The sequence below is a fragment of the Thamnophis sirtalis genome, unplaced genomic scaffold (assembly GCF_051295495.1).
Source record: "Thamnophis sirtalis isolate CommonGarterSnake01/CBP01778 unplaced genomic scaffold, rThaSir2_p1.2 scaffold_10, whole genome shotgun sequence".
Taxonomy (NCBI): domain Eukaryota; kingdom Metazoa; phylum Chordata; class Lepidosauria; order Squamata; family Natricidae; genus Thamnophis; species Thamnophis sirtalis.
In genome coordinates this window covers 45,032,704-45,054,998 of record NW_028261390.1, presented here as the reverse complement: position 1 = coordinate 45,054,998, position 22,295 = coordinate 45,032,704, and positions in this window count along the sequence as shown.

Sequence of the window (22,295 nt, the reverse complement as noted above, 5' to 3'; positions counted from 1 at the left end):
CGTGAAAAGGAGCAAGAGAATCTGAAACAGACCTTTGCTGAAGCCTTTAGCCATGCGGTGGGAAGCCCGGGACTTAACTTTGATTGGCAGATTCGGAAAATCTATCGCCAGAACTCATTGATAGCGGAACAGCGACAGCTCCCGAGGGACATAATTATACATTTCTCTACAAAAGAATCTAGAAACGCGATTGTGCAAAAGTTTCATAATAACAGTCTCCGAGTTGATGACCAGGACCTGATTGTCTTCAAAGATATACCTTTCCAGAAGTTGAAAGCAAGAAGGGACTACACCTTTTTAACTAAAGAGCTTAGGAGTCAACAGATTCGATACAGATGGGAGGCCCCTGCCGGCATCACGGTCACATTTGAGAATCAAAGATTTCGTCTTAACTCTGTTTCGGAGGCTCAAGATTTCTATTGTAGGACTTTGAAGGCGGGACTTCCTGACTCACTTGGAAGAGAGGAGAGACAAGCGGAAGGAGAAGGCAAGCGGCAGGCCATGTGGCTGCAAGATGGAGGGGGTAGCCTTTCCTCCCTCGGAGAAGCAGAAAAACGGAGATCGAGAATTTAGACATTTCAAAATATTCGCCAAAGTTGAGGACTGAATGGGGGTTTGAGACCTCTCTCCGGTAGAAAAAGCGGACTAATTCTTATTAGAAGGGAAAGTTGGGTGAAACTACTTTGAGCTAGATCTTAAATTAATGTCAGCATAAATTTGATAGTGGTAAACATCAGACAAGCAAGGGATGAGGGTAAAATATATGTGGAATGATTTACGTTGTTTAAAGCTTATTAGAAGAGAAAGCCGGTTGGGATTATCTTAAGATAGGTGTAAAAAGAATGCGGAATGATTTATGTTGTTTAAACTTTGTTAGAAGGGACTACCTTAAAACAGAAGGTTAACTGACTCTTGCTGAAAGTATTATTTGAATATGTGGAATGATCCATGCTATTTAACTCTTATTAGAAGGGAAAGTTGGTTGAAATTACTTTGAGTTAGATTTTAAACAAATGCCAGCATCAATTTGATAGTGGTAAATATCAGACAAGTAAGGGATGAGGGTAAAATGCATGTGGAATGAACTACGTTATTTAAATTCTATTAGAAGAGAAAGTCGGTTGGAATTATCTTAAGATAGAAATTGATTTCTGTGTAAAGTAATACTTGATCTACGCTGCTTAAACTTTACTAAGAAGGGGAAGCTTGGTTAGATTATTTTGAATTATTGTTTGAAAAGGAGGTTAAGAAAGATCATTTACGCTGTTTAAATTTAATTAGAAGGGAAAGTTTGATTACTCTTCTGTAAAGTAATATTTGAATATGTGGCATGAACCACGTTGCTTAAATTTTATCGGAAGGGATCATAAGGTTTAGGAAGAGGAACGGGAGAGTCTACAGAAGGTTGGGGTAAATAGTAAAGAAGTAAGAGACGAGAATAAAATATAGATAGAATGATTTATACTATTTAAGCATAGATAAAGATGGGGGGCTGAGATCAACACAAAGAGTGGTTTCTTTTTTTCTTCTTTTTTCTTTTCTCTTTTCTTTTCTTTCTTCTTTTTTTCTGTTTTTCTTTCTTTTGACATATTACTTTTATTTTTTAATCCATATGTATACAAGATATTTTAGACAGAAGGTAGTGCCAGGTGTGGGCCCTGGGAAGTCGGGAGGATTAGGGATGGGGATTTGTGGGGGGGGGGTGTTAACATAGTCTTAATAAGAACAAGAATGTATTTATATACGGTGGTTCTTTTTTTCTTTTTTTTTCTTTTTCCTTGGTTCATTTTACTTTTATCAGATTAAACAACACTCGAATAAAGGCATACACCAAGGAGGGAGGTAGAGGGAAAGAAGAGGGAGGAGTAAGGAAGGAGTAAGGGGAATGTAAGGAGGGTGTGTGGGGAGTAAGGGGAGAAGGAAGGCTTGAGGGGAAAGGGAAGTAGGAGGGTAGTGTTAGAGGGAGAAAGGAAAGTTGGAGGGGGTAGATGGGGTGTATGGAGATGGAAGGGTTAGGTGGGGTTGTGAATGATGAGTTGTGTTTCCTTTTTATTTGTTCGTTTTATTTCCTTTTTTTTTCTTTTCTTATAGCAAATACCCTGTATATAAGTGATTGCAAATTGAATGTGAAAAATGAATAAAATATATTTTTAGAGAAAAAAAAAAGAATTTCACATGGAAGTATAAGTTAAAAGCTTTCTGAAATAATTCACTTATAAGTTGAAGAATCTTTTTCTGCACCTTCAGTCATTGAAGACATTTTCCTATTCTAAAGGAATATTATTAATGGTTTATAAATCTGAGATTTCCTTAAGCAAATTTCCAGTTTCCTTAAGTAGAGGGCTACAAAAATATACATTTTAAATGCTATCATTATGGTAAGTTATATCTCAAACATGGATTGCTAAATAATTATAAATGCATGCTACAGTGTGTCCTGTGCCAAAAATGAAAATGTGCATGTGACAAAATTGACAATGTACTTCAGCACTCGTCAGTCATTTGTAACAGTTAAGTCTTTTTTGTGGTTTGATTTATCTCACAGATGTTGAAAGAAAATTTTCTTTGGACTTCATCCAAAATTTATGCCATGTTAGTATAAGGTCATGTTTGAATATGTCCTAGTTGGGGAGGGGGGTTCCCTTTCCAACAGGGACAAACAGTGAGTTACATATTATGCTAAACCCTGGGTTTTAAATCATGTTTCTTCAACTAACCACAGTGTTTTGTCTGTACATTATGCAATAGTGTTATGAAATAGTTTGAAGCTGAAAGCAAACAAACCCATATTACAGCTCAGCACTATATATGAGGTAGGCCAAATGGTAGGCAGTGATCTATATCTTAAATACAGATGCATTAATTAAGCTATGCTGGCATTAGGTTATCCCAACATCTGATGGAGATTATGCATCAGAGTATTGTTATGGCAGAGAAACTGCATGTAGAGAATGCTTCTCCATATAATTACTGCCTTGTCTCTGTTAACTTATTCATTATGCAGGTTATGGTCCAAATGGAACCACTGTAATGGCTAGCTTATTTGGAGTGGAGGATTGGCCACAGATTAACTCTATTGTTTTCCCTGATAGATTTTTTAGCCATTATAAAAATTAGAGCACTGAAGGAGTACAATGAAACATAGCTTTCCCTTTGCTGTATCTGTTATTCTTGATCCAGTAACATGCAGTCAAGTAAGGCAAGTGAGGCACCTCTTATCATGAAAAGAAAAAAAAAGGTAAAAGAAAAAAAATGAATTAAATGCTTATATTTATCTACTGATCTGTACCATAAAGTTATTTTCCATTTAACTTCACCAGTTTTACATTATTTGATATTAAAATTGCAGAATTTTCACATTTACAGTTCAACTAGTCAGGCGAGAGCTTGCGGTGAGGCTGCAGCAAGCTCAGCCTCTCAGGCGAGAGCTGAGGTGATGCTGAGCTAGCTGCTACCTTACCGTGGATGACTCTGCTTAACTGTTTTACATGATCTGTAATGAGAACATATTGCTGCCTCTCTGTATGTCACTTTTAATAGTTTAGTTAATTTATATAATATAAAATGGAGTGTTTTTTGTCAACAACTATGTGTGGAACCTGTTTCTTGTGCTGAACGATCATAAAATGCCTAAAAAGTCAGACTAGGTGAGGCACGCACTTCTCCTGCCTCATAGTAGAGGGTGCTCATTCTTCCTGTGGCTCAGCGGCAGCAGAATAAGTGACAGCCACAGTGCGCGGCGACATCAAGGACAACTTTCTTCCCTGGCCGTGATCGCCATCGAGACAGAGAGACTTTTAAAACTAAAAGAAGACAATGAAAAATTCTACCAACAAGTTATACATGCTTTTGTTGAGACGGAGCAGCGGGTGGACTTCATTTATAAGTAAAGGCAAGACCCATAATAACTTCATTTTTTTCAATTAAATGAGCTTTTTTTGTGTGCTACAGTATGTGTAAAGAATGCTGATATGAGACTTTAAACACAATCCATTAACTGCTGCCAATCAAATATTGGATAAGATAATTTGTAGGATTTTAAAGTTTGTAAATCTGATTGTGATGACGTCAGTGCCTCACCAGCCAAAACCTCACCGCATGTCACTGTCTTGATCCAAGGGTTTTTGTCAGTGCGTTTTTGTATGTGCCTGTGAGAGAAAAACAGAGAGAATACATTAAAATAAATTAATATAAAAAGACCAGTAGCATCTACAGTAAAACATACCATTAGGGGAAAAATGAGAACATGCATGAAGTGATTTGTTGCAAATGTCAACATTTATCATGTTGTCTAATGTGTTGGAAAATATCTTAGGAATTAACTGCGTAAGTCATGACATCCAGATATTCCATCACCTCCCTACCTACCTACCTTCTAGTTACTGAAATCCATGCAAAAATTTTGGCTTCTCAGTCACTGCACTGGTTACTTAAATCCAGGGAGAGCTAAAGTGGCAGTTGTAGTTTGCTGTTGTTCAATGTTCTTAATAAGTATATAAACATAGACATTACCAGCATAATAGTGCAGCCATTAAAAAGAAGATTTGTCCATTTTGGCGGCCAGTAGTGCAAGTGTAGATAGTTAAGAACTTTTGATTTCTCTTGTTGAAGCCATTTCTATGTGCTGTCAGGAGGCAGATTACTGTAGATGAAAATTGAGTTCAATAGTCTCAAGAATATAACTTTTTTTTAAAAAAAGGTAGAGTGTTCTCAATTCACTTTTTCTGATTCTGAATTATTGCTGTAGTAGGTTTTGCTGCATGCTCCTTCCATCTTAAAATGCACCAATGGATATACTGATGAAACAACTCTAAGCCACAAATCTGTATTTGACTATTTAAAATGAAATATTTAATCTTATGAGCGTACATCTTTATCAACTGGTTTCGTGTGGGGCACTGGACAGCACAATTCATCTAGATTAAAAACTGAACAATATGTTGGTCCTGTTTGTAAATCATTGCAGTCTGTTGATAGTAGCTATGCAAAGAGATCCTGATATAACTATTGACAAGAATGGCAGTTTATTGTTGTTGTTGCTGGTGGTCATCATCATCATGATCATCATCATCATGTTCATCATCATCTCTTGATTTTAATCAGACATTAACAGGTAATAATGCTATGAGATACTTCATTTCTTGGTGGCTTCTGCTGAGATCATGTTTTCCAAAGCACAAGAGTTACCTATTTCTTTTTTTATGGGATATTTGTTAACAATTTTAACAACATACTTTAATTGTATTTACACTTTCACTCTCTTTCTATAAAATAAAAATACCCAGAAGCAAATGATTGAGGGATAGACATATATGCCATATACATCTCCCTGCAAGATTTAACATGGATTAAGTCAACCTGCAGAGGCTCATAATTGTCCTGTGTTCCTCATCCTTTATAAGAATTTTGTCAGACTCAGTAATTTGTCACACGACAAGTCAAACTGCACAGTGCTTTAAATACAAAATCACTGGCTGAAACTTTGGTTTTTTAATGTAGAAGAAAGTACAGGAATGCAAACTGGAATGAAAATTTGAAAACTGCAGGTTGGGAAGTATAAGAGGCTTCAGTTCTTTGCCATCCATCTCACTTTCATTCAGAGTCTGCACTCAATATCCCTTTAAATCACACTGCCAAAATGAAATTCCCCTCCTCCTTCTAGAATCCAAATCCGGGCTGGTCACTTTGGATTTATTTTGATTAAAATATGAAGGAGAAAATCAGCTGCTTAATGCATCTTTAAAATAACATTCATTTTGTTGCTAGGGTATGAATTATTCAGAGAGAAAAGGTTTAAATCAGGATGAGCTACTTTTCTTTTTGGGAATCTTCCCTTTTCTTTCAGTTGTTCTTTCTGTCACCAGCTTGTGATCTGGTGATAATCCTGAAATAAAATGTTGTTTTGAGGGTGTGATGCACATCAAGGACTCAAATAGGAAGAGCTCCAAAACTTGGATGGAGCTGAATCCTAGAAAATTAGCCAGTGGTTCATTATAGATAGGTATGTATGACTTAGGTGCAACTGAGAAGGAAAAATAGGATGAGGTTAAAGGTTTTTTGGGGGGGGGAGAGAAAATGGTTGTTTTCTTATTTATTCACAAGTTTTCCTATTTAGTCATTTCTTTATAGTACTTAGATATCCCTTGCTCTTTGTGGATTCCCATCAGTTTATATGAAGAGACATAAAATCCATAAAACATTAAGTTCAATAATGCAACATCCATTCTTCCTCAAGTGTCTCAATAAAGCAATCATATCTTATTTATAAAAATTCTCACCAATAATCCATTTCTGTGAAAGAGCTCTGTTTTGACTGACATCAGGAAAGATGCTATCCATCTTTCCACAGGTAAGAAACATAAACATAAAAATATCATGGCCCTGATTTTCCTTCCTTGATATTATAAAAGGTGAAGCTCCCAACATCCAAGCTAATAATGATCATACAATATGACTTTTACCAGAAGGAAGTAATCCTATAAGCACCTAGATCCCATGCTTTAACAGCTTAGAAAATGTCCACTTTACAGATCTTGTATTTCAGAGTCTATCTAGAGTTACCACTGTTGAGGAAAAATATCATATGGTTTCTAAATAATCAACACTCATATATTACTGGGGTTCATTCTTGGTTGGTTTCTGTACATCAAGTCCTTTACAGCCTTCAGGTGCTTAGCCAAGGCCAGCTGATGTCAGAGCATGACAGGAAATGAATATCTAGCATATAACTCCTGGATAAGAAAATTAGCTTTGTGTGGGACTTTTCAAAGAAGGAGAAGATACTTCAGAGCAAGAGTTTCACACTCTGATTCAGCTCTAATTATGGATTCCTTTCCTGTGAAACTATAACCTTTTAAACCTCAACTTTGTCTTGAATTATTTCAGCCAGTATTCTTCAAGAGATCTTTAAAGTAAACTGATATTACATTAAAATGAGTATGCATTCATGCAGTAATATAATACAAATCTCATTCCTTGTGTACTTACATTCCAAAGCCTGATACAAATAGTACATTGCTGTATTTTCATTTTAAAGGATGTTTTGTCTCTTGTTTTCTTCTAAAGATGTCCATGCACTGTGTGTAAAACTACTATTAGCATTTTTAAGAATGTTCATCAATAAGAATCTTTGCAATTCATGCAGGACACCAAATTATTCATAACTAAAGGCACATTATCAAAAAGGGGGAAATAATTAAGAGAGAGATGCACATGCACATACATACAGAAGGCTTAGCATCTTATAAATCTTGACTGTCCAATTATTAGTAATTTTTATGTTGGTGGTAAGTTAAGGCTGTCTATTCCTCCACTCCTGTTGTAATATGAGAAGAAGGGAGAGAGAGACCCTTTATTTTTATGCTAAACTAGTGTAAATAAAATTCTAATGTAATTGTTCTCCCTTCGTTGGTACCATTTCCCCTCTTTTCCCCTCTGTCTCTTAAAAGACTTACAAGTAGCTGCTGGTGGATTCATACTACTCAGAATAGTCTAGTTCATAATGATCTGGCAGCTTCAATTGCCCTTTTATTGAAGCCAGTGAGAATATACCCAGTTTGGATTTCATAGGATTCAGTACATATGCATAATTTAATATTGTAAAAGCCTTACAGCCTCAACAAGACAAAATTCAATCTCTGAGCACTCAGAAGTACTGCTTTTCTATGAAGCACTGTGTTAGTAGGATTAGAACTTCCAGCACATGTACTTTCCTTTGTCTTGTTCAAATAGCTCCAATTCATTTTATCAGATAGAAAGCATAATTGTTAACTTTTTTTTGAAGGCTGGGCCATTTTTGTTTCTGATCTTTCCAAGTGTTATTTGCAAAAAACAAGCTAAAAATCCCTTTGTGTGAATACTGTGGTTTTTTGAAATTGAAAAAAGAAAAGCCTAAAAGGAGAAAATATGCTAGAAGACTTTATGGAATTGAAGAATGACGTATGCCACTCTGAAGATTAATGGTATTGAATTTCCTATTCAGTTGCCTTTTAATTTTTTTTTAAAAAGTATCTTGCTTTCATCCTCTTAGGCAGAAAAAACTAAGGTGTCTATTAAAGTGAAGTATTTTTTTTCTATTTCATCTATCGCCACAGTACAGACAAATCTTCAAATCACCCTGCAGATCAAATTAGAGCCAGTCTGATACTGTTAGGAGGATCCCAACAGTCATACTCCATAACTACTTACTATTTAATCCCATATTACATAGCACTCTGGGAATACACTGCTAGCTTTAAAGCTGAGTCAAAATTTCTCCAAATATTTCTGAGGCTTATTATTCCCAAATATTTTGTTGTAGTCTACTAATTATAGCAGTAATTTCTTGCCTATATTTTTTTTAAATTCAAGTAAACAATAGTCCAATCAAGGAACTGCAAAAGAGCCATTAGTAAACAGCCTAACCAAAGAATCTCTAAAACCATCCACACAGACAAGCAACTCACAGGAATATAAACTAACAGCAACAGCACTCCTTACTAGCATTGATAATGTTACCTAGTTAGGGTAATGAGACATCTGCAAGAAAACAAGCAAGCTCAGAAAGCACCAAGGACCCCGCAGTCAGGGTGGGAGGAGCCAACATTGCGACGGTATGGACGTGCGGTCTCAATGCTCCGAGACCACTGCCAATACTTTTGCTGCTGGGTGGTCCAATTGGACCTAACCGTCCCAAAGAGACGGTGAACAGGAAGACTGTGTCTTGCTGATCTCAGGAACCCCTCAAAGCCCCTGATTGATCCAAGAGAAGGTTTTCAAGCTGGCAACAAAAGACAGCCTAGGCTGATGAAGTTGGGATGGCTCCAGAATGGAAGAAAATGGAAAGAGAAAGTGTGTCCATCTGGTGAGGAACCTTTCTGTTTTGAAAAAGACTGCTCTTTGAATCGCTAAATTAAATCCTTATGCAGAAGAAGTAAGCGACAAAATTGACCTGCATTGGATTGTTTTGGATAGTATGGTTTTTTTCCCCTTTTGTAATTACACTTTGTGGATTGAAGTGCTCACAACTTTTTTCTCTCTCCTCTTCTTAAAGTGAACAGACTGGTTTTTCTTCTTCGACTTTTTCTTGCTTTACTTTTTAATTTAAGGATTAAAATCTCTTTCTCTACTCTAACGAAAGTTTCTATTATTTGCTATTAACCTCCATTTAAGAACTTTGTTTCCCTTAAGCCTGAGACAACATCAGAGATACTGCTGCTTGGAGGCTAGAGGCTAGAGTTTCTGAAACTACACATTCGTTCCTGTTTCTCCTTTGATTTCACTGTCTTCGTACTTCAAAGTCCCGTAATTAAAAGTGATAAAAGCCAAGGGCATGAATTGTTTACGCAGGTGTCCTTTGAGTGGCAGTAATTTACAATTTGGAAATAGGGATCAATTTTCAGAAGAGGAAACTTTAATTTTGCAAAATATTTGGGATGGAATTCAAAATTTATTGCAGGTAACTGGGAGAATTGAGAAGATGGAGTTTATGCTAGAAAAAATGATGGAGATGGAGCCCAAAAATTGAAGAGAAAAATGAATATAAAGATAAGAAAATTAATGATTTGATTTGTGGAGTGAACGTGGTTGAAAGCAAAAAAAATGGGAGTATGGAAAAGTGAATTTGATGGACTGGAGTTCTACCCCAAATTTCAAGGCACACAAGAAGAAAAAAGGGGGGAAATGATGGTTTTAAGAAGAGAAATCTTACCAGAAGTACGATCAACAACCAAAGATAAATTAATTAAAGTAGCAAATGGAGGGCACCAAGATTACCTGAGAGATGCAACAAGTAACAAGGTGCAGAGAGATGTCCATAAAAACTTTACTAAGGAAATAAACAGAAGATTAATTCCACAAATGGCAAAAGAAATAAGACTATATGCCTTCTGGAAGGATACAGGTTGATATATGAAAGTTGATAATAAAAAGTAGCTAAGTTTGGTGATTAGTAAGTAAGAATTTAGTAATTTTTAGATTGCTTTGTTAAATAAATAGTTGATAATGGTAAGAAGGTACATATTTATGTTGGCTGGAGGTGAGGAAGTTGGATAAGTAGTAAATGATTTTGTTAACAAATATTAATGATAACAATAATAATGAAATAATAGGATATATAGTTAAATATATATATTTGTGTGTATGTGTGTGTGTGTGTGTGTGTGTATGTACTGGTTTAACATAAGGAATTTAGATATAAATTGCCAACAGTGACTTGGGGAAAAAGGCTTAGAAATTTTGTTAATTAATCCTTATTTTGAATATGTTATAAAGGTGTAATGTTATTGGCTATATGAAAGTTGATAACAAAAATTAACTAAATCTCATAATTAGCAAGTAACAATTTAGTAACTTTTAGATTGTTATGTTAAATAAATAATCGATAATGACAATAAGGTAAACATGTGTTGGCTTGATGAGAAGACAGTGGATATAAACAGTAAAGGATTTTCGTAAATTATTTTGTTAACAAATATTAATGACAACAATAATAATGAAATGATAAGAGATATAGTTAATTATATATATGTACTGGTTTAACAGAAGGAATTTGGATATAAATTGCAAAAAGTGACTTGGGAAAAAAGACACACACACACACACACACACACACACACACACACACACACACACACACACACACACACACACACACACACACACACACACACACACACACACACACATATATATATATATATATATATATATATATATATATATATATATATATATATATATGTTATATTTATGCTGATAAATAAATAAAGGGAGACTAGTATAGATCTATTTCAAGCTATTTAGCTCTCATCAGCTACCCATACCCATGCTGGGAATCGAACCTGTGTGTGTGTGTGTGTGTGTGTGTGTGTGTGTGTGTGTGTGTATGTATGTGTGTGTGTGTGTGTGTGTGTATATATATATGTGTATGTGTGTGTATGTGTGTGTATGTATGTATGTATGTATGTGTGTGTATATATATACACATACATACATACATACATACATACATACATACACACACATACACATACACATACACATATATACACACACACACACACACACACACATATTACTGTAACAAAAGGAACCTGGACACAAATTGTAAATAGTGACTTGGGAGGGAAAAGACTTAGAAACTTTGTCAACTAATCTTTATTTAGAATATGTTATAAAGGCTTAAGATTATTGGATGATTTTTGAAATAACTAATGAAATGCCATCAGGTGATTGTGTTTTTAACGATGGATTATTTTAGGCAAAAGGATACTAAAACAACTTCAGTCAAATGAGAACTATGCTATATTGATAGATTCATTAAGAATCTTTGACATCTGATATAAATATAAGTAATGACTGTGGAAGAGATGCAGGTAAGCTAATTGTAACCAATTGACACACTTTCTACAAGATGTAATGTAAGATGAGGGGTTTTTGTGTTGGTTTAATAAAAATAAAAATTTCTTGCAAAAAAAAAAAGAAAGCACCAAGGACCCCTCAGGTTTTTTAATTGGTTTTAAATGGGTGAATAGGGTTGTTTTGTTTTTGTTTTAATTGTGTATACTGTTTAGAGTCACAATTAAGTGACATGGGTACCTATAGAAATTCAGTTAAATATTAAGTAAATGAAAATAGTGTCTTGGAACAATGTTAGGTCTGGAGAATTCTTCAGCCCATTTCATGTTCAAAACTGAAAACCTTGACACAGATTTTTTTTCTTAAAGAAACAGCCAAAAGAGCAAACAGGGATCAATACAATGTCTGAGAGTCAATACCATATCCTCAGATATGAACAAAGGAAAAGTAAATGGGAGTCAAGATATAACTTAGAAATGGATACTGTAAACCTGCCCAAATGCAAAGTATTGCAAAAGCTGAATCAAGAATTATGAATGAATTCCTGAATCCTGTTTCAGTTCTTTTCTGTAACTGTTCTGTAACTCTTGTTCTATTTTGAATAAATTCAGTAAGACTTATGGTCAACATACACATGGGAAGGTTAATTTTCAGAGTGATGAAAGTTATCTAAATAACTGTATGTTGTGTTAGTAGAAAAGAGCCACCTCACTGGTTCACAAGCAGTTAAATAGAATATAAAAAAGGTTCTGTCCTGATACACTTAGCAATATACTGGTTATTAAATGGGAAATTGTTTAATTGCCAGAATTATTGTAACCTGTTCCTTTCTTCTTAATACATTTTGCTATACAGACTTTATGACAATAATGCCTGGAAAATAATTATTTTTGGTTTAGTCAAAAGCCAAAGAAGTTGACAATTCACATCTGTGCTGTGGGCAACTTTGAAACATCTGACCAATTCAACTGATTTTAGATTTGATCATGTTTCTTGCACCCCCTCCTCTTGTTACAACAGATTCCAGCTACAAATATCATCACCTGCTTTTATAAACTGATATTTTCTGATCAGATGCTTCTTCCTTGTTTAATTAAGCAAAATCAGACTAATGTTGCAGCAGATTGTGGTTTGTAATCTACTTACGAAAGATCAGGACTTGAGACCACGAAGGAAGAGAAACAGGTTTATTGGATGCATCGAATTCAGCGTGTTCACACACCAACACTGCCCAGGGCAGTGATTTTATACCTTTAATCAAACTTCGTCAATCAGAGGGCGTTTAAAGAGGCGTATTCATACAAAACGTAAAAACCCCTGTTCAGAACAGGGAAGTACATCTTGGAAAAATACAAAAGCAGATATTCATACAAAAGTATCAAGAACAGGAAAGCTGATTTCGTACCAACAGTTTCCTGCAACTTCTCTGTTCTATCTCTCACCCACGTCTGGCTTCCTGTGGCTCCACTTTACAGGGTCTTGCCACACAGTTCAGCCCTATTTGTAATACCTATGAGGAAGCTAAAAGTCAACTTTGGGACTCCAGGGCACTGGAGTAAAAGCCAAACTAAAATGAATTTATAAGGTCCATTCTATTAAGACCACCTAACCTGGCCAGCCACTGGTGGGTTTACCTGTGCAACCCATGCTGTATCATTAATTTATTACAATATATTGCCAAAACATTTAGGCACATAATAAAAAATAATGTGATACTTGCAGACCTTCTAACCACAGAAGAAACTCTTGTAGAATTCTAATGTAGTGCACTCCATTGCATGGAATCCCTGAAATTAAAGTTTATATATGCACCTTACTATTACATTTTTTGGTTAGCATACGGCACATGTTAGCCAGGGATCACCAAGGTGGCTGCCTCTGTGAAAGGAATTTTTTCAGGCAGTGTTATCTTTACCCCCAGGATTCCTGAATGATGGTAGGCAATCAGGGGAGGTTTCTTTCTTGTACCAACACAGTTTATTTGCTCACGGGAATGCTGACCTCAGTGGTGTGCAGGCCCAATGTCTGACCACATGAGCCATTGTGGCCCCTATTATTACATATTCATATGTCATTAGGGAAAAGTGTTGCATTTTAAGAACAAAAATAAAAAAATATGTTTTCTCAAAACACATTGACACCATAGGTGAATTGCTGCCAGTTCAGCCCAGATCGGCTGAACAGGTAATAGCAGCAGCGTGAGGCTCCGCCCACCCAACTTGATGCTTCTGTGCATACGTGCAAGCGCGTGGGAAAGTACCTGAATTGGTAGTAAAAATTTTAACAACCCACCTATGATTGACACATAAATTTTCATACATTAATCTATAATAGAATCCATGACCAGTAGTCTCAAAACTTAAGGATATTCCATATAGAAAAATCTATAAAATGTAGGGATATCATCCGATTCGGTGTCAGATGAGGACTATAAGGGATATAGTTGTTAAAGTTGTTATGGCACTGAGGAATTAGTCCAGAATAACATTGGTTTCTGGAATATAAATTGCTGGCACATATGGATAAAAAGGCAACCTTACACTTACAACCTTACAAGAGCCAAGGTGGCGCAGTGGTTAAATGCAGCACTGCAGGCTACTGCTAGATCAGCAGGTCAGCGGTTCAAATCTCACCGGCTCAGGGTTGACTCAGCCTTCCATCCTTCCGAGGTGGGTAAAATGAGGACCCAGATTGTTGGGGGCAATATGCTGACTCTCTGTAAACCGCTTAGAGAGGCCTGAAAGGCCTATGAAGCGGTATATAAGTCTACTGCTACTACTGCTACTGCTATGTGTTTAAATAAATTAACTCAGGTAAAAGTAATGGGAAGTTTCCATTACTATTGTAAATCAAGGATTACCTGTATAATGCTTCAAAGAAGAAAAATGCAAACAATGTGATTTTTTTTTAACAGTTACAGCCGGAAAACTGCTCCTTTGACAATTAGACTATTACAACTCATGTTGAATAAATGTCTTAAAATTGAACTTTAGATACCTATACTCAACAACTGAGTGTAAATAATTAGTCATAAGACCATAAGTATTACTTTATGGATTAAGATAATAGGATATTCAGGAAGTTGATTTAGCTTCTATTTGCTTGTGACCGAAATGAAATTCAAGTGGAAGTCTGCAGGGAAGCTTAATCATTAACTAATTCTAGAGAGAGCAATATTAAATATAAATTAGTGTTATCCTAAACCAGTATTTGCATTTTGAATTTCATTTTCTCTTTAAAAACTACAACTGTGTAACTGAAACTGTTTCAAAATAAGTTTGTTCACCCCTGTGAGGGAGGATATTATTAAGATTGAAATTGGTTGCTTGCTTATAATCCTTTTTCAAAACAATATCTTACCACTTAGATGTTCCGTATAATTTTAGTGCTAAACAGCACCTTGTAGTAGGAAGCTATGCTATGCAAAAACATTTAATTACCACCACATTATATTTTGACATACAAAGCTAAATGCAATTGTGGTGATACAAATTCACTTTACTGATAGTGTAATATTTTCCTATTCTGGAAAAGATTCAAACCTACTGGTAAGTGAGCCTGGTTATATAAATAGCTCAGTGAAGGTAGGAGTCCAATAAGCAAACAATTAGCCGTGTCACCAGACTGTCAGTCAACTCTAAGTCTCCCTTAGACTGTATGTTTGAATGCGTTTGTTCTTTTAGAGATCTAAAAGTATATTTAAAAAGCTTTCCATTAAAAGTGGAAAAAGTAATGGAAGGTGTCAAATCTCTCCTGTAATTTTTTTTTTTTAAGATTAATTTTTCTTCCTTTAAAAAAGATGCTTCAACTCCCCCCTCTTTCTTTGATTGGTTCACAATTCCTTTAAAATCCATTCTGTTTGTAATTTTGAACTTCCTTAAGAGGAAGACTTAAGTGGATACTTGAGTGTTTCTGTTCTACAACTCTGCATTGTTTTGCAGCCTCTTCAGTTGCCTTTGGTGCCTAAACTGAGCAGATTAGGCCCCTAATGCCCATCTTTGCTTAGCCTTTAAACATAATTTTTTTTTTTAGTCATTTATTTGACATTTATAGGCCGCCCTTTTCCCTGAGGGGACTCAGGGCGGCTTACAATTAATAGGGAGGGAGTGCAAGACAGAACACAAGAAAAAAAGAAAAATGTGAATAAAAAAAATAAACCAGTAAAACACAACATTCATTCAGCATTCGGGTGGGGCGAGGTTAGGGTCTTATCCCCAGGCCTGACGGGATAGTCAGATCTTGAGGGCTGTGCGGAAGGTCTGGATGGTGGTGAGGGTGCGAATCTCCATGGGGAGATCGTTCCAAAGCGTCGGAGCTGCAACTGAGAAGGCTCTCCTCCGCGTAGTTGCCAGTCGGCACTGACTGGCGGATGGAATTCGGAGGAGGTCTACTCTATGCGATCTGATGGGACGCAGGGAGGTAATTGGCAGAAGGCGGTCTCTCAAATAGTCAGATCCACTACCATGGAGGGCTTTATGAATGGTAAGTAGCACCTTGAAGTGCACCCGAAGATCAACAGGTAGCCAGCGCAGCTCATGGAGGATCGGTGTTATGTGGGCGAACCGTGGTGCGCCCACGATCACTCGCGCGGCCGCATTCTGGACGAGCTGAAGTCGCCGGATGCTCTTCAAGGGCAGCCCCATGTAGAGCACATTGCAGTATTCCAGCCTAGAGATCACAAGAGAATGCAAGATGCTGAGAACAATGTAGACAGCTGAGCAGATACAGGTTACATTGGAATTAAAATGAACCTGTGCACTTGAGCTTAAAAACAAAACCCCAAATCTAGAAGTCCATATTCTTTGAACAAAGATCCTAAAAGTACCTGCCTTTCTATCTTATTCTACGAAAGACTGACAGCATTCAGAAGCTTACTTTCTACTCAAATACATTAAGATAATGGGATTCTTCTTTCAGTAAATCATATGGAAAATCAGACACTTGTTGCCAGAATAGCACTAATATGAACACTAGAATTAGCTTTGTATGAAATCAGATTCTTTTGCAATAGGTAATTCTAATTCCTGAAAATTTGGGATTAAATATGAAAAGATTGGGGGAAAGTTTAAAATGATAGTTACTCAATAGAAAGAAGGGTGGAAGACACATTTTATGTTTTTTTTCTTTTCATTTCTTTCTTGTTCTCTATTCTATCTTTGTTGTTTATATTTTGTATATTTTACTGCATTGAAAAATTCTTAGGTAGAGAATTGACCCTGCGAGCAATGTATCCATAGAATAGAATAGAATAGAATAGAATAGAATAGTGCAGAGTAGAGTAGAATAGAATAGAATAGATTCGAACAGAACATAACAGAATAGAATCTGGAAGGCACCTTGGAGTTCTTCTAGTCCAGCCCCCTGCTCTGTCAGAAGAACCTATAAATTTCAGACAAGTGACTGTCCAGTCTCTTCTTAAAAACCTTCAGTGAACCTCCACAATTTCTGAAAGCAAGCTGTTCCATTGGCTAATTGTTCTTACTGTTAGGGAATTTTTCTTTAATTACAGGTGCTTCTTCCTTTGAAGCCATGGTAGTGCAGTGGTTAGAGTACAGTACTGGAGACTACGTCTGCTGACTGCTGGCTGCTTGCAATTTGGCAGTTCAAATCTCACCAGGCTCAAGGTTGACTCATCCTTCCATCCATTCCAAGGTGGGTAAAATGAGGACCCAAATTGTTGGGGTCAATATGCTAACTCTGTAAAACTGCTTAGAGACGGCTGTAAAGCACTGTGAAGTGTTATATGAGTCTAAGTGCTATTGCTATTGAACAGTTTCCAATCATTATTTCTTGTTCTGCTTTCTAGTGCTTTTGAGAATAACTCCCCCCCCACTTCTTTGTGGCAGTCCCTCAAGTACTGAAATACTGCTATCATGTCACCCCTAATTATTCTTTTCTTTGGACTAACCATACCCAAAATTTGCAGCCCCTCTTCATATAGTTTAGTCTCCAGGTCTTTGGTCATCTTAATTGCTCTTCTTTAAACTTTTTACAAAGTCTCAACATCTTTTTTGTAGTATAGTGACCAAAATTGGTTGCAGTATTCCAGGTGTGGTCTTACTAGGGTTTTGTAAAGCAGCACTAATACTTCATGTGATCTTGATTCTATGCCTCTTTTTATACACCCCAGGATTGTATTAACTGTACTGGCTGCTACTGCACATTACTGGCTCATATTCAAATGATCATGCACTGGGCTCCAACATCCCTCTCACAGTTACTGTTTTTGAGTTTGGTCTTGCCTAATCTCTTTTACAGCTTTGGTTTTTCCTACATAAATGTAAGGTTTTGCTTTCATTCACATTTTTTAATTCATTTTGTTGGATAGGACCCATTGTTCAAGTTTTTTAAAGATCTTTTTAGATCCTGAGTTTGTCTCCTGGGGTATTGGCTATTCCTGCCAGTTTTAGTGTCATCTGCAAATTTGATGAATTTTCCTTCTATTCCCCCATCTAAGTCATTTATAAAGATATTCCATCCTTCTGAGGTTGGTAAAACAAGGACTCAGATTATCAGGGGCAATATTGAGATTGAGATTTGTTTTATTTATATGCCGCCCTATTCCCAGTGGGACTCAGGGCGGCGAACAACTCAAAGGGGGAAAGGGGAACACAAAGGTACAAGACAAGCAATTAAAATAGCCAACAGCCACACAAGTTGAGAGGGGAAGGGAGCTCATCAACCCAGGCCTGCCGACACAGCCAGGTTTTAACGGCTTTTCGGAAGGCCTGGAGAGAGGTGAGGGTCCGAATCTCTGTGGGGAGTTCGTTCCAAAGGGCCAGAGCTGCCACAGAGAAGGCCCTCTCCTGGGTCATCGCCAGATGGCATTGGCTGGTAGACAGAAACCGGAGGAGGCCAACCCTGTGCAATCTAATGGATCTTTGGGAGGTAATTGGCAGCAGGCGGTCTCTCAAGTACCCAGGTCCAATACCATGAAGGGCTTTATAAGTGACAACTAGCACCTTGAAGCATATCCGGAGACCGATCGGAAGCCAGTGCAGCTCCCGGAGGATAGGTGTAACGTGGGTGTACTGAGGTGCACCCACAATCGCTCGTGCGGCTGCATTCTGGATGAGTTGAAGTCTCCGAATGCTCTTCAAGGGCTGCCCCATGTAGAGCGCTGACTTTAAACCACTTAGAGAGGAATATGAAGCACTGTGAAGTGGTATACAAGTCTAAGTGCTATTGCTACTGGGCCTAAGATGGAGCCTTGTGATATCCCACTGTTTACTTCTTTCCATGTGGATGTAGTACCATTAAGGACTTCTTGCTGAGTATGGTATGTCAGTCAGCTACAAATCTATCTGGTGGTGATGTTGTCTAGTCCCTATTTTTCTAGCTTACCAAGAAGTAGATTGTAATTTACTTTGTCAAATACTTTACTGAAATTTAAGTATACTATGTCTACAGCATTTTGCAATAAAGTCTACTAATTTAGTGGCTTTATCAAAGAATTAAATAAGATTGTTTGGCATGATCTGTTTGTAAGAAACCCATGTTTGCTACTAGTTAAAACTTTATTTGCTTCTAGTTGTTCGCAGATCTGGTTTTTAATGTTAGACTGATTGGCCTGTAGTTTCCAAGGTCTGTTTTCCCCTCCTTTCTTGAAGATGGGAACATCAGCGCTTTTCCAATCCTCTGATACTTCCCCTGTATTTCGTACAATGGTTCTGAGATGACATCTGCCAGCTCCTTCAGAACTCTGTGATATAATCGGTCAGGTCCTGGTGATTTATATTTATCAAGGTCAGATAGGTGCTCTCTTACCATTTTATTGCTTACTTTAATTTTAGTTGTTTGTGATGCAATGGTGGGTACACTTTATATTTTTGGCAAATAATATTTTAGAAAAAACAGGATCTATAAGTTATCACCTTAATAATAGTTGAGATAAAAATTATCCTGTGAATTTAACCCTAGTCCCCTTATGTATCATAGGTTTCATAAGCAGACAACATTTACAGCAGGTAACAATTTAGGTATATTGATACATAAATATCATTTGCAATTACAGCTATTTAAAAACAAAACAATTAATGAGAATTTCAGGAAAAAATATTCTGTACTAAGAATATCAAAGCACAAATTGCCTCTTCTAGAACACAAGGAAGACTTCAAGCAAAGTATAGCATAGTATTTCAAGTCAAATTTCTAATTTGAGAGAGCAAAGTTAAAATGTAATGACAAGAAATGCTATTTCAGGATCACCCACATTCTTCCCATTATTGAGCTACTGTCTTTAATAGACAAAAAAAATGAGGAATACAAAAAATATTAGTTATAGAAAGAAGAAAGGGTATGTGTATTCTGATGAATATTTTGATCCAGACTGTCTTGAAGTCTTGAAATCAACACATACAATTTACCACCTCAAGCTGGAAACTATACTGTTGTGATGAAAGCAAAGGATTATCAATATTCAATTTATTTACCAATAATAATTGGTAGCAACAGATAGCTCTTCTCCTCTTAAAATCACGCCAATGACATTCCTGCAATGCCTAATTCCAGAATTTGTAGAGGAACATAAGAAGGCTTCTACCTTGAGGATTATCACTTATGGAGACAGATTATCACCAGAACCTGCTTTTTACAGCAAAGATGCTATGAATTGTAACTTTGTTTATTTATACTTTTGGGGAAAGTTCACAAAAGCTAACATTGCTGGAAATCATAGGTTTTGCTCTATCAGGCTAATACAATGACATTAGGAGGAAGATCTGCAACTGAGCTCCAAAACTTTGTTAAATAAAACCCGAAGTATATTCTGGGAATGGCACTTCTAAGAAGTTGAAGGAAACACATCCTCCAATATTCTAGGAAATGTGTTAAGTATACTACAAAATCTCCAGAATATTTAAGAATAGACTCCACAGCTTAAAACTAACAGATCCTGTTCCCATCTACCTTTGGAATGCAGTTCTATATGCTAGGCAAAGTCCTTAGCCAACATTAAATGTCTGCCTCTGTTTTAGGGCAAAGGAGATTGGATGAACTAAACATCATACTTGTGCAAATGACATGTTCCTACAAATTCAGCTGAGGATTTTAACATGAAACTTAAAGACAACAGAAGATAGAGAAATGATCATGAACTTACAAGGATATGGAAAAGGGCATAGGCATTAGCAATATAATATTTTAATATGGAGAAAAGCACTATAATCATATCATCATTAGGAAGTGATCTAAGGAATTTCTCCAGCTTTTAAAAAGAAAAAAAAGCCCTCTTCCAAAATAGTTCATCTGAATCCACCTGTCCAGCTGGCCATGGAGATTTTACTTGCTTTGGAAGTAGAGTTGTAACTCTTCTTATGGAAATACAACATGATCTCATTCAATAGGAATTGGAGAGCCCCCATTTGTCTAAACAATGAGAGATTGTCTTAACATCTGTATTAAAAATTTCTGTAAATCTTAGTCTGCAACCTATTCAACCAAAGATAATATTTCAGACTTATTGCACCCCATTGTATTTGTATAGAAGAGCAATGAGTAAATCATTCTGTTGGAGATGCAATGAGATAATGCATCATACATTTTTTGCAATATCCCAAAATTGTTATTCTGGGAAGAAGTCACTATATCTATAAATTTGATTTTGAGAGATACATTGATATTTTTGAATTGCCATATTCTTAAAAATAACGTACAAAACAGAACAGGTATGCTGAAGATTCTATTTCCAAAGAAGCTCTGGCACAGCCTAGGTAATGTGGCCCTTCCATCATCCTCTTTGAGGCAAAGCCTGCCTGCCCCACCCTCTCTCTCCATGTAGCCACCAATGTCTTTGCAGCTCACATCGCAAAACATAAAACAAGAAATTACAAAACAACATTGCATTAAAGCTGAGGCATCTAGAATGATATTCCAATCAAATCATGTATGTTAGGTTTTTTGGCCCATTGAACACTCAAATTTTCAATTTTTTTCTCACAGAATAAATGGGTCAGGGCCATGTTTTTTAGCAAATTGAAGAAAACACATTTCTTCTTTCGCTGCTTTCTCTCTTCACACATCTGATCCTGCTGATCACCAATTAATCAAGACTGAATTTGCACACTCTTTAAGGCAAGTACTGTTTGTTTGGAAACTACAGTCATCCATACTTGTAATTCTGATTTTCTAGTAGACCATGACTTCTGGTTTGTTAATTTGGCAAAATAATTTTCAGGGAATTGATGACTGAGCATGTGAAAGCTCTTTAATTTAGAGGACAGTATCTCCTTTAAAGGCCAAGAAGCAATATTCAAGCTTAAATAAACATGAGAAAAACTTGCAAGTAGCAGTAGGGAAAAAAGGGATACATTGTGCTCCAAAAAGCCAATGCATGTTCTCCATCCTCTTCCCATTTTATTTCTCCTCAGCACTGAGTAGAAAAGACAGGCAAGAGAGCAACTTGTCCATCTGAGTTTTATGGATGTTCAGGCTTGTAATATCAAACAACCAATACAATGAAAGTTACTGCATTACATTAATTCAGGAAAAACAACATGCCTTCAGATTTAAACCAGAAACATAGAGCTATTGTTCTTTTTTCCAGATGTATGGAAGCTCTACTAGTTCTATAAATGGATTTGACAGTTTTCCTATGCAATTTATCTATCTCCAATAACCCAGTCTTTGTCCAACAACAAAATCATTCATTTATTACAGAGCCTATTATACAATATTGGCAGGAAACATGATTTTTAATGGATGTCTAAAATGAAGAGTGTGTGCAATGTGCCAAAAGAAGGAAAACCTATTCATCTGGAATATTTATTGACCCATAGTCTTAATCTGATCCAATATTTAATATTTTATATAAAGGAAGACAATGTTAAAATATGTCAGAGACCATTTTATTATACAATTCAGATAATAACATCTTACAAAAATCATTTACACACAGAGACAGAGAGAGACAGAGAGAAAGGGGAGGAGGAGGAGAGGGAGGGAAGGAGAGAGAGAAAAAG